Source organism: Hyaena hyaena, unplaced genomic scaffold (assembly GCF_003009895.1).
Source record: "Hyaena hyaena isolate Hyena2069 unplaced genomic scaffold, ASM300989v1 scaffold_2, whole genome shotgun sequence".
Taxonomy (NCBI): domain Eukaryota; kingdom Metazoa; phylum Chordata; class Mammalia; order Carnivora; family Hyaenidae; genus Hyaena; species Hyaena hyaena.
In genome coordinates, this window is record NW_024080634.1 from 4671735 (window position 1) to 4685540 (window position 13806).

The 13806-nt window shown below is 39.6% G+C and overlaps 1 long non-coding RNA gene across 1 annotated transcript in view; it reads right to left on the reverse strand.

Annotated features, from left to right (window-relative positions):
* Positions 1-10989: 10989 nt before the first annotated feature.
* LOC120230072 overlaps positions 10990-13806 on the reverse strand; it is an 86001-nt gene continuing 83184 nt past the window's right edge. The window contains exon 3 of the long non-coding RNA XR_005527924.1: positions 10990-11033. This is a non-coding gene — a long non-coding RNA (uncharacterized LOC120230072). The remainder of the gene's footprint in view (positions 11034-13806) is intronic.

Below are 13806 nucleotides of genomic sequence, written 5' to 3' on the forward strand. Positions count from 1 at the left end.
AGACAGCTCATATATAAGGCAATGAAGAACATTCCCTACATACTTATGGAAAACCCAAAGGTCTAATTCTTGGACTCCTTGGAGAAGAGTAGATAAGCTTCTGTGAGGAGATCTAAGGATGCATTGAATAGGGGAAAGAGAACAGCATCCAGGAAAGGTAGACAGGAGCCAAACTGTGCCTTGATAAGCATTTCCTAAATAAACAAATGGATAAATGAATACTTTTTTTAAAAAAAGATTTTCTCCTCCTTTGAAGTATTTAGAAAACAACATTCAATGGTATAAGAGATAGCTCGTTTGTTTATGTATTTATTTATGCATTTATTTATATTTTTGGTGGCTGTTAGGGACTGAATTTTGTGTCCCTCCCCAAATCCATATGTTGAAGCCCTACCCTACAATGTGATGGTATTTGGAGGTGGGACTTTGAGAAGTAATTAGCACTACATGAAGTCATGAGGGTGGAGCCTCAGAATAGGATTGGTGCCCTTATAAAGAGGGACCCAGAGTGCTTATTCTCTGCCCTCCCCTCCTTCCCACACAGCAAGAAGGTGGCCATCTACAAGCCAGAAAAAGAACCCTCACCAGGAACTGAACTGGCTGGCACCTTAATCTTGGACTTGCAGCCTCTAGGACTGTGGAAAATACGTGCCTGGATCGTTAGTCACCCAGTCTATGGTATTTTGTTCTGACAGCCTAAGAAGGCTAAGACAGTTGGCTGTTTTTTTTTTTAAATAATATTTTGAAATTGATAACTCTAAGTTTTATGCTGAGGATTTGGGAAGCAAAGTTGCTAAGTAGCTAAAATATTTCCACAGCTGAATCCATAACTTTTCCGAAGACCACAAGATAAAAGATCATATTGTTTAACAGCCTGGAAACCATTTATAGGAGAAATGAACTTGCTATATAAGAGCACTCATTTTTGTTTAATTATAGAGACTTGAGAAATGCGGCTGAATAAACAAACTGAAATATGAAAGGAAATAGTGACCCATGTTCCTTAGACCACAGATCATTTTCCAGGAAATGGGAAGTAATGAAACTTCAGTAAATACTGGGTTGGACCAGATCAAAGTGCCATTTTGGTAGAACTATGGGTTTTCCATACATCAAGCTGGGACACCATCAGGGTGTCTTAAAGTTCAACTCAATTGTGACACTATCTACCTAGAGAGAGCGTCAGATCCCACAGGCCTACAAGCCTGTGCCTCCCCCACTTCAGATGTCAGTTGCAAATCCAGGCTGTCATCTGTACTTCTGACCTGCTGGCTACAAATCACAGGTCCTCACGAGCCCCTGCTTGGAGTCAACTAATTTGTTACAGTGGTTCATGGAACTTGGGTTCACAGAACTCAGTTTACTTACAAGATTACTGGCTTATTACAAAGGACAGTAAAGGATACAAATCAATAACCAGATTAAGAGATACATATACGGAGAGGTCCACCAGGATCCCAAGACAAGAACTTCTAGGTTTGGGACATGCCACCCTTTTACCTATGGATGGGCTCTAATTCACCAACCTGGAAGCTCTCTTAACTTTGTAAGTCAACGATTTTTATGGGACTTCATCCCATCAGCATGATTAAATCCTTGGCCATTGGTGATTGAACTCAAACTCCAGCCCCTCTCCCCTCCCTGGAGGTGGGGGATGGGTGCTAAAATCCCCAACCGTCTGATCACAAGTTTGTTTCCCTAGCGACTGGCTCCCATCTAGGTTACCTGAAGGTTTTCCAAATGTCACCTCATTAACATAAACTCGAGTGTGGTTGAAGGAGGTTTGTCACGAACAACAAAAGTACTTGGCCATTAAAAAAATAACACCTTGCCATTTGCAAAGACATGCATGGAGCTAGAGAGTATTACACAAGTGAAATATTGTATTACAAGTATTACAGTCAGAGAAAGACAAATGCCCTATGAATACACTCATATGTGGAATTTAAGAAACAAAACAAAGGAGCAAATGGGGTGGGGGGAAGAGACTGAGAGACACAAACTAAGAAACAAGGCTTTTAACTATGGAGAACACAGTGCTGGTCACCAGAGGGGAGGTAGGTACAGGGATGGGTGAAATATGCGATGGGGATATAGGGGTGCACTTGCTGTGATGAGTACTGGGTGTTGTATGTAAGTGTTGAATCACTATATTGTACACTTGAAACTAACATTACAGCACGTGCTAACTAACTGGAATTTGAATAAAAACTTTAAAGGATATTCCTTTCACTTATATCTCCTTCTCCATTTATCCATTTAGGAGATTTCAAAAGTTTTAGGAGCCCTGTGCCAGGAAAGAAGGTGAAGACCAAGTATATATTTCTTGTTATAAATCACAGGATCACACATATGGTTGCACCTAATTTTAATGGTGATGTTGGTGTAATTGGTCTTGACGTATGAGTTTTATGTAATTTATCACATTTTATAGTGTTAGAAGAATAAGCTATTAATTGAGTACAAATTAGTCCACAGAGTAGCTTTTTAGAATTTAATTGTTTTTAAGACTGTGATAAACCAGATGACTAGTAATAAAACTGATAATTACAAAATTAACAGAATTTTATCTTTGGTTATAATTCAGGGAATAATTCTCTACAAAAGAAAATTAAATGTTAGTTGTGATAAAGTGTTTAATTTTAAAGATTATTGCCTTGCGATTGATTTTTTTAAGTGGAAGGTAAACTAAATTTATATTAAAAGCAAACAATTGCATTTTTATGTTAGTGGAAAAAAATATTTGTTGTTTTTAATGACCACAGAATCATTAAGTTACATCCTTTGTGGAGAATGGTTCCCAAGCCAGGGTTTTAAACTATTACTGTCTTCCTTTTAATACAGGATATTTTGAGAATGTATTTTAATTTTCCCCACAAAAATATTATTCCATTCCTTAAATGAAATTTACTTTCTTTAATATATTGGGAGACTAAAACCTTGAGCCAATCAGATCTAATTCTGTCCATAAGAAAAAACTGTAAAAGAAAAGTTAAAAATATGTGCATGTCTGCACACATCTATACATGTGTACGTGCACACACACACACACACACACACACACACACATTAGCAACAAGAAATAGTATGTCTTGATAGTTACTTTTTTGGACAATAAAGGAAAACCCTCCAAGACCTTATAGGACTTTGATCAACAGTAACAATAATATGTAGAGTTTTTAAGAACACATTTAATTTTAATTTGTCTCCTTTTAAAATTATTTAGACTTTAAATAGGTAATATGTGTGTTAGAAAAAAATATAAAAGGTGGAAGAGGAGGACACACCCTCCCTACAAACTCTTCAAGTCTTCTGGTTGCCTTCTCCAGAGTGAACTACTATTTACCGTTCTTAAGAATCAGCCAAGACACATACTCTAAGAGCCTGCTGGCCACCATAGCACCAGCCAGTAGAAAGATAATGCAACCCATGTATGCAAGTGCAAAGTTTCTAGTTGCACATTAGTGCAATTAATATTAATATTTATTTTTACTCAGCCTAATAGAGGCAAACTGTTATTTCAACATGTAAACAATATAAAAATATTAATAAGATATTTACATTTTTTTTCCTATTGAGAGTTTGAAATCCAGTGTGTATATATACTCAGCACATTTCAATTTGGGCCAGACACATTTCCTATAGAAAGTAGCCATCATATTGGGACACCTGGGTGGCTTGCTCAGTTAAGCATCCAACTTTGGCTCAGGTCGTAATCTCACTGGTTCAAGCTCCGTGTCAGGCTCTGTGTTGACAGTTCAGAGCCTGGAGCCTGCTTCGGATTCTGTGTCTCCCTCTCATCATATTGGGCAGTAGAGTTCTATAAAGTTCCATTAAGAATAAGAACCTTTTTTTAAGAAAAAGAAGAATTTTTTTTAAAAAGCTTGCATACAATATACATTGTTCTTCATTTTCTTATTATTTTAAACATGGTTACAGAGTATATACATATTAGTAGACACATTATAGAAAAATTAGAAAATACAAAAAAGAAAACTTCTATTTTTTATTTTAAGTTTGTTTGTTATTTATTTAGAGGAAGAGAAAGGGGCAGAGAGAGACTGAGAGAGAGAATCCCAAGCAGGCTCCACAATGTCAGCACAGAGCCTGATGCAGGGATCGATCTCACAAACTGGGAGATCATGACCTGAGTCAAAACCAAGAGGGGGATGCTTAACAGACTGAGCCACCCAGGGGCCTCCAAAGAAAACTTGTAAATGCTCTATAATTCTAATTTTGTTTTAGTACAGGTACAAGGAACAGTTCTAAACCTCCAGGAATAACTATATAATATACATAGATTTTAATCATGCATCCATAGATCTGAGACAGCTGCCCAAGATGTCATTTAGTTAAATCTTACTGTGAGGTAAAGACCTTCACTAAGCAATAGTAAATGAACATGCTTTTATTTGAAATGTGGAATCTCTCCCTCCCTCACTTCCCCATCCCTCTCCCCCTCTCTCCCTGTCTCTCTCTGTCTCGCTCTCGCTCTCTCTCTCCCCTTACCATTCAAATGGAGAGCCAATGGGAAACATTGTTAACTGTCCTTTCTTTTTAGTTTTTTGGTTTTGCTTCTTTTTCAGTTGGCGTTGGGGGGTATGCAGTATTTCATCGAACAAATAACATGCATTGCCTTTGAAAACAAGGGTAGGCAGCCTTATTCTTTGCCTGAAGCCAATTTATGCCTTCATACAGCTGTGTTTGGATATGTAGATATGGTACAGAAATTTGGAAAATTACCACGTGAAATTATTGTTTATCTTTTCTTCTCAGGGGAACAAAGTTTTGAATAAGCTTTTCATTGATGAATAAAAATCTCAGTGTCTACTTAGCTATAAGGTACACATTATAAAATCATGGGATTCCATGCCATGGAAAGAACACCAGGCCAAGAGTCTGGAACGTTCTGTGTCAGTCTTCCTTCTCTCCAGAGAGAACTTGTAGTTCACTTAGCCTGCTCGCCCTCAGCTCCCTGCTCCATAGATCATGAGGTGGAACCCGAAATCTTTACACCTCTAACAATCCTACAATTTTTCTTACAGTATATTAGGATAATGTTTTTAAAACCTTCCTTTCAAAATAACTATTTTTAATCTTAGTTACAAGAAAATGTGTGATTCACAAAAGTACAACTGGATACAATTTTTCTAACATTTCCTTATGGTTTATGGCCCCGGCTGGCAAATGATGAATTCCAAAGCCAGCTGTTTTTATAGAGGCCCTGAGCTAAGAATAGTTTTATGTTTAAATGATTGGGAAAAAAAATCAGAAGAATCTTTCATAACATATGAAAATTATAGGAAATTCAGATTTTGGTGTTCATACATAAAGTTTTATTGGAACACAACTACACTCATTCACTTCCTATTGACTGTGGTTGATTTCGTTGCTGGAACAGTCAAGCTGAAGAGTTGAGAGAGAGACCAGAGGACCCTCAGAGGCTAAAATATTTACTACTTAACCTCTAGGGGGAAATATGCCCCTCCTTAATTTATAGTATTTAAAAACAAATTGGGGCGCCTGGGTGGCTTAGTCGGTTAAGCGTCCGACTCTCGCTTAGGTCATGATCTCGCGGTTCGTGGGTTCGAGCCCCGCGTCAGGCCCTGGCTGACTGCCAACTCAGAGCCTGGAGCCTATTTCAGTCTGTGACTCCCTCTCTCTCTGACCCTCCCCTGCTCACGCTGTCTCTTTCTCTCTCTCCTAGAAATAAATAAAACATTAAAAAAAAAAGTTAAAAACAAATAGAAATTTTCAGAAAGACTAGGTAACATTCATTAAGCACTTAGAATATGCCAGGCACTACGCTAAGTGATTGGGTTGATTTTTTTTTTTTTTAATAAAACCACAGAAGCATGGCAGGAGCAGGATTTGCTTCCAGATCTCTCTGATACAGAGTCTGTGCCTTTAACCTTAATTCCAGAGCAGAAACCTTCCTCTGTGAATCATTCAAAAGACATGGATGTTTGTGGCAACGCAGAAAGGGCCAACCTGCAAAAAGGATGGCCGAAAAACATGGTCAGTGCCTTCAGAACTATTAAAAATAACTTCAGATGACACGTTCAGCTAGAATCCACCCATCTACAGAAGGCATCCCAGTGCAGAAGTGAAAAATCAATGAAACATATAGATTCAAAATAGCAGACACTCCACTGCCACGTTGCAGAGCAAGAGTGGTCTACTTGATGGTTCCAAAGTGCCCGCTGATGGCTCACTGTCCCTTCATGACAAAATTGCCACCAGTACAGAGTAATATAAAAAATATTAAAGACAGTCCTCTGAATTTTCATGGAACTTAATTATTCAGCTTAAATAGAGCCCTTTATTCTGAGATCAGATCCTCTCAAGTTTGGGGCGTAAACTATATTCTGTCTTTTGCATGATCATCCTAAACCACAGACTTTTTTCTTTAATGGGCTTACTTGACAAAAGAAAAAACAGACAACCCTATTTTGGTCTTTTATTTATTTTTTTTTAATTTCTTGGTCGGCGCAATCCTAAAGTCTGGGAACCAGTGGTTTACGTGCCCTCTGACCCAGGAATTCAACTTCCAGGAAATGATTCTCTAGAAATCATGTGGGCTGTAGAAAACAATTTAGAAACAAAAAATATATGCCAAAGAATTATTTGTAAAAAGCAAAAATCCCAAAATAAAATCATGGAAGAGTTAAATTATTATATAATCATATGATAAACTAGCATGTGGCAATGAAAAATCTCGTGGGTAATTTGTCTATTGACATGACAATCCCATGATATTATGTTGAAGGTGAAAAAAGAAACAAAACTGTATGTGAAAAATATGATTACAGCTTCAGAAAAATTAAATGTATCAGCATCATATATGAAAAAAAGCATGCCCAGATGTGTTTACAGTTATGGTTTGTTTTTGTTTGCTTTTGATTTTTTGTTCTTTTCAGATCAAGAATGTTTTCTTCGACGGTCTTCTTGTCCAACTAGTGTGGCCTTTTTTCATAAATCTCCGTGATGGCATGTGAAATCTCTGTTTTGGCCCTTTGCCTTTCATTTTGCCTTCCATTCTTTTTACATGTGGGTCTTTACTTCTGTGTTCTGGAGAACTCCAGCGCTGTTTTCTGCCCTGTAGATTCTTCAGCTCACAGACTGTGATGAGGCCTTGGACCCCGCCTTCTGTGTGTGGTCTTTTCCGTCCTTCCTGTGCCACCCAGGCATCGATTCCTATCACTGTCATCCCCTTATGTCTTCTAGCTGCTGTTACATGGAGACCATATATATTTGTATCCTAACTGCCACATAATTTTCTCCTGGTTATGTTGGTAAGCGATGCCGTGAAGGCTTTCTCTGAATGCATCCCTTAGAATGACTTTCCTCTGGGCCTCGAGTCATTTTAGTAGGTTGTGTTTTATCCAGTTTATTTCTGACTAAAGAGAGATCTCAGGAGCCCCAGTGTTTGCTGCCCATAGGAGATGGCCCTCATCCCTTGTTCCTTTTACCGTCCACATGGGAGTGAACAACCCCTCTCAGGTCCTTCCCCAGTGCTCAGCTGTGACCCTTCATTGTGTTTCTGGTGTACTGACATGGGGGCTTCCCCTACATGGTTGGGTATCTCCCACCCCATGAATCAATAAGGACAACAGACCCCCTGGGCTTCAAGGCTACCAGAACTCAGTCTCTCCATTTAACGTTTTTCACTTCATCCACTGTAACAGGTTGAATTGCACCCTCCAGGAATTCATATGCTGGAGTCCTAACTGGTACCTTAGGATATGACCTTTTTCAGAAATAGGATCATTGTAGATGTAATTAATTAAAATAAGATAAGGTCATTAGGCTGGCTATTATCAAAAAGACAAGAAGAGAATACAAGTGTTGGCGAGGGTGTGGAGAAAAGGAACTCTCGTGCACTGTTAGTGGGAATGTAAATTGGCACGGACAATATGGAAAGCAGTACCGAAATTTCTCAAAAAAATTTTAAAAAGAACTATTGTATGATCCAGCGATTTCACTTTTGCATACTTATCCAAAGAAAATGAAAGCACTAACTTGAAAAGTTTCTGTACTGCCATGTTGATTGAACCATTACATACAATAGCCAAAACATGGAAGCAACCTAAGTGTCCATCGGCGAATGAATGGATTTAAAAAACATGATATATACATACAATGAGATATTATTCAACCATACAAATGAATGAAATCTTGCCATTTGCAACAACAACGTGGTTGGGACTTTGTGAAATAAGGTGAAGTGAAATAAGTCAAAGAGAAAACTACCATATGACCTCACTTATACGTAGGATCTAAAGCAAAAAATAAAAAAAGGAAACTAAACTCATAGATTACAGAGAACAGATGAATGAATGCATTCACCAATGAAATGGGTGAAGGGGATCAAAAGTTATAAACTTTCAGTTATAAAGCAAGTAAGTCATGGGGATGTAACGCACATCATGGTGACCATGGATGGTCATATGGAATTGCATATTCAAAAGTTACTGAAAGAGTAAATCTTAAAAGTTATCATCATGAGAGAAAAAAATTTCTAACTATGTATTATAAAAGATGGTATCTGGACTTATTGAGCTGATCATTTCACAATCTATACAAATATTGAATCATTGTGTTGTACACCTGAAAACAATATCACACTACATGTCAATTATACTTCAATTTAAAAAAAATAGGAAAAAGTCTCCCCTTTCTGGCCAGATGTTTCTTAATTTCCTGCTGCTCCCATTATTATATATTGTATAACAAACCACCTTGAGGGGCGCCTGAGTGGCTCAGTCGGTGAAACGTCCAACTTTGGCTCAGGTCATGATCTCACAGTGTGGTTTCAAGCCCCGCATCAGGCTCTGCGCTGACAGCTAGCTCAGAGCCTGGAGCCTATTTCAGATTCTGTGTCTCCCTCTCCCTCTGACCCTCCCCTGCTCACGCTGTCTCTCTCTCTCAGAAATAAACAAAAAACACATTTAAAAAAAAAACACATTGAAAATGAGTGACTTAAAATGTATTGCTATTGCTAACAACAACACAAAAAAAAAGTCATTCTGTTGGGCCTGAATCCATCATGACTTCAATTTTCAAATTTTAAAGGGGAAATTTGAACACGGATTCACACACATACAAACACACACACAGGGAGGACCCCATGTGAAAATGTAGGCAGAGATGAGGGTGTTGCATCTATAAGCCAGGAGACACCAACGATTGCCAGCAGCCGCAGCCCTCAGAGGGACCCAGGCCTGCCCCCACCTCCGTCTCTTCTGACCTATGGCCTCCAGAGCAGGGAGACAATACATTTCTGTTGTGTAAGCCTCCCGGTCTGGGGCTCTGTTACAGCTGCCCCAGCTGACTGACACTCACCGCAGCCCCTCCATGGTCCTCTGGATTCAGGCCTTGGTCACCTGAAACTCCTACATCCCCAGCTCCTTTCTAATACTCCATTACTAGTGCTCCAGCAATGTGAGAACCGCCTCATGGCTCCTCACACACTGTGCTGATTCTCTGCTCAGGCAGCCTCTTCTGCTTGAAATCTGCCCCTCCCCCTTACCTGGCCCTCCACCTGCCACGCTCGGCCCTTCCTGACTCAGCTCAGCCCAGAGATCCAGGGCCACCTCCCCAAGGAAACTTAGCTGTGTTGGATGCCATCCCCATTTGTCTGGGACCTGAAGAGGTTCCTGTACTTTTGGTGCTAAAAACAAGAAAGTTGTTGGGCAAACTGAGACTAGCTGGCCACACTGGCTCTCTCAGTGTTCCCATAATTCCCTGCACTTCTAATGGAAGTCTTCGGAATTCCTAAACTTCTCGTAGGATGATCTGATGTAGAGCAGGACGATCTGGTCTAATCAGACCCACATTAGCCCGGGGACTCCTTTCGGGATAGTGTTTCTTCACACCTGTATCCTGAGCACTTCATCCATAGTTGGTGCTCTGTCAATGTTCTTAAATAAGTGAATGATAAGGAAATCGTCCAGGGTGACCCTTGCATAAAAGCAGCCACCCATTCATTTACTTACTGTTCATCCCTGGACTGCTGTGTTCCAGATATTCTGCTCCAGTTAGTAGCTTTTACATCCTCGACTAAGGAGTCAAAGACTCTAGAGTAACATGCCCCTAAGAGTCTTAGGAAGATACCTGCTTTATATTAACAAGTGCATCCAAAGTAAACTATGACTGCTCAGCATAGTTAACAAAGTAGCTTTCTAAGAGTCAAAGTTTGAGATTCGTCAAGTCCCTTGGAAAATGAAACTTCATCTCAACATTGGCTGTTGTTGTTTTCCTTAAATTAAGTATAGTTTTCATACCAGAAGTTGCTATAAATCCCCCATACTTTAATCAATAGCATCTGAATAGAAAAGTAATTTATTTGCTTTTTTAAAATTTTATGTTTATATTTGAGAGACAGAGTACAAGTTGAGGAGGGGCAGAGAGAGAGGGAGACACAGAATCTGAAGCAGGATCCAGGCTCTGAGCCGTCAGCGCAGAGCCCGATGCGGGGCTCAGACTCACAAACTGAGAGATCATGACCTGAGCCTAAGTCAGATGCCTAACCAGCTGAGCCATGCAGGCGCCCTGAAAGGTAATTAATTTAAAGGACTCTTTCCTGAGAAATGATTATATAGCATTGTGGAATATGTCTGCATTAATTCAATAGCAAACAGCCTTGCAATGTATAAATGTCGTCCTCCACAGGAATTATTAATATTTATTAGTATTTTACTGTATGGCCAGATCACTTTTGATTATTATAAACAATTCTGCAAAGAATATTGTTAGTCAACAATATTTATATATCCTTATTTACTCCTTTAGGCCAACTCCTTAAAAGTGGAATTTTTAGGTCAAATGACATTTTGAAATAATTTAGATTTAAATATCCCATATATTTCTCTGGCCCTTGAAAACAAGAAAAATATTTGCTGACCTAATGGTCCTCTTGTACGGACTTGTATGGATCCGTGTCATTCTTTTCTGCTTTTCCCAGCTCACTGTGAAAGACGATTTCATGGCACATCAAAAAATCTTCTGGTTGACAAAATGCTTATCTTTACCTAAAAGAGGATTACAGTAGAGATGTTGCATCTTAAGTTAAAGACAAAAATTCTCTCTCTATTTACATGGTTTAGCAGAAAAATAGTTTGAAAATGCAGGGTGGAGACAAGATGAATGAGCTAGAAGCCCCAACACTGTTTTAGCTGTCTCACTGAAAAGACATTCCAAAATCTTGCAGCACAAGAAATACTTTGAACGTCGGCCTTAAACTTAATCCCATAGGAGGGAGGCTTGGCAAGCAGGTCCACATCTTTCTTGTAACCCTAAGAAGTTCACAGATTCCAGTAAGCTCTCATGCATTTTGCAATCCAGACTCTACCCCATGAATCTTTCTTCCTTTCCAGCTTATGAAATTTTCTCGTTTTCCTAAAACATCGTACAAACCCTCTCTCTGTTGTACGTCTCTCAATTATGAAAGTGCCATTTCGATTTATAGTCTCCAAAATCAATAAAACCTCCCCTGCCCAAGTAAAAGGGAGAAGGATCTGGAATCACTTTATGAAATGTACCTAATAATAATATGACAACAACGTGCCACGTTATCATAGCTCAAACTACTCTGAGGCAGCCTGGTCAGTACTTGGCTATCTTTGAAACAAAATCACATTCTTCAGGAAGTGGTGTTGGTAACTCAGTAAGCAGCAGCTGTCCCTGGGTCTTTGAAAAAAATGTTTCATCATTTGACCAGTGTTCAGTATCCAACGTTATGCCCCATTATAACTGAAGGCCAAAGTGGAGAAGTCTAGTTTGGATAATGATTAGAAAACCTCTGGGCGAATAAATACATGAAAAAAATTTTTTTGCCCTTAATCTGAGTATCCTATCTCAATTTAGATGTACTCTGTTCACATCAATTTCTCTGTAATGTTAATTTGCACTTATTACCCAGAAATTCCATACGCATAAAATGATTGCTCTATTCCTTCCAATCTTAATAATGAGTACTCCATCTCTGTGCCATTTTAAAAGCTTTCTAAAGACCCTTTTAAAATGAAAGGTGATATCACTGAATGTAATGTTTATTTACAAGATATTATGATCCCAGGCTTCCAGAATGCTCAGTATAAATAACCACCCAGCATCATGCACTGCATTTAATAGAAATTTGATCCCATCAATTTTACATGATCCCACCAAGGAGAGCATAGAATGCTAATCATGCTAATGAGAATTTGATGTTCACAGAAGATTCATTTATAAATAAAAACGGCCAGAAAGATGATTAAATCAGATGACGGTTTGTCAATTCCCGTCTAACATTAGGTCTCATGATTCAGATGACCAACCCCACTTTCAATAACAATAATAAATAACAATTATGATTCCTATGTTGTACTTATGTAGCACTTTTCATCAGTGGACCTAAAAAGATAGGTATTAAATTATCTTCAGGCTCCTTGACAGGCTGGACTTGAAGTATCTACTTCCAGGAGGAATCTAAATCAACATCATGTTCATCATTGTACTGAAATGGCTTTGGTCATGCTTGTCCAACCATCTGCAGATCGTATACTGTGTACGCTCACGTGACCCGGACAAGAGGCCCCTGGAGAGGATGGAGGCTGGCACAACTAGATCATGCTTCTCGTTGGATTCTTTCCTATGTCTCAGTTCTCCCGAGGTGTCTATGAACTGAGATGCTCAGGGCTTGTGTGATGCAAACACGTTTGCTGCAATGTAGGCAGTTTGTCCTTTAATTGAAGCCACTAGAACTTTCTATGCATCTTTAAGGAAAAGGGCAGAACAGCAAACTTTAAAAAAAAAAACCTACCTTAGGCAGTAGAAATACAAATGGAATGGAAATTCATAAGTTACTGTATGTTCTCATAGACTTGGACAGATTATGACTGTCACAGACCCTGCTATTATGTAGACATTTTGATTCAAATCTACCTGCCATTTATATGCCTACCTCACTGGCATTAAGACAGCTAGTCATTCTGGTAGGAGTGCAAATGAAAAGGTCTATGATGAATTGAAAAATAAGGAAAAAAGGACTCAAAGAAGACCTGTGTGCTGCAAGTGCATAGACGTCCACATGTAGCAAAGGGTATCATCTTGAAGAGGAAAATGCAAAAGTCATGATACTTGATGGGATTGCCTCGGCAGGAATGGGAAAGGAGAGAAGATATGGGTGTCATGACTAAATATTCATTAATTCCATAAATGCTTACCAAGTACTTCCTCTAAGTTGGGCACATGCAAGATGTTGGGGACACGATGTTGAGAAACGATAGGCAAGGCATCTGCCATCTTGGATATGAGAGTCTGGTGGGGGTGGCAGACAGGGTTCTGGGGGGTGCACTCCTAGCCACAGTTCCAGCAGGCCCTGGAGGAGGGACGGTGTGTAGACTGTGAGACTGACCTAGTCTAGAGTCCAGGGACACTTCCCTGAGAAAGAAACACTTGAGGAAGAGATCAAAGTCGGATGAGGAGTAAGCCAAGTAAAGGCACAGGGGCAGAAAGGATTCCAGAGAATGACCAGTCAGAGCAAGGAAATGGAAGAAATCAGGAAACAGATAAAGGCAGAATAGGAAGGCCCATTGGGTGATGTTTAGAAATTTTGGCTTTATGGGGCGCCTGGGTGGCTTAGTCGGTTAAGCGTCCGACTTTCGCTTAGGTCGTGATCTCGCGGTTCGTGGGTTCGAGCCCCGCGTCGGGCTCTGTGCTGACTGCCAGCTCAGAGCCTGGAGCCTGTTTCAGTCTGTGACTCCCTCTCTCTCTCTGACCCTCCCCTGCTCATGCTGTCTCTCTCTCTCTCTCCTGGAAATA